The sequence below is a fragment of the Pyxicephalus adspersus genome, chromosome W (assembly GCF_032062135.1).
Source record: "Pyxicephalus adspersus chromosome W, UCB_Pads_2.0, whole genome shotgun sequence".
NCBI classification, from domain to species: Eukaryota; Metazoa; Chordata; class Amphibia; order Anura; family Pyxicephalidae; genus Pyxicephalus; species Pyxicephalus adspersus.
Genome location: NC_092870.1, coordinates 10,732,641 through 10,732,991, shown reverse-complemented (window position 1 = coordinate 10,732,991; position 351 = coordinate 10,732,641).

Here is a 351-nt window from a genome sequence, read left to right as displayed (position 1 = left end):
AAAGTAGTGATCTGTTAAAAATTTCATATCCTGTTTAACCTAAAGCTCAAAGGGTAAATAAAGAGACTCGGAGTCAGCATGTCCTGCTTAACCTCCCTAGCATTCTAATTCTGTCCAAATTTCCGTGCAAAAAGCGTTAAAATTTTTTTGCATGTAAATTTATATTACGTTGCAGGCTATAATTCTTAGGCAAAACTCATCAAAATATGTCCAATAGTTAATACATTTAATAATAAACTTAAAAAAAAAGTTTAAAAAAAAAATATATATATATACACACACATGTAAAATAACTGTACAGTAGTATGTGTGTATATATATATATATATATATATATATATATATATATAT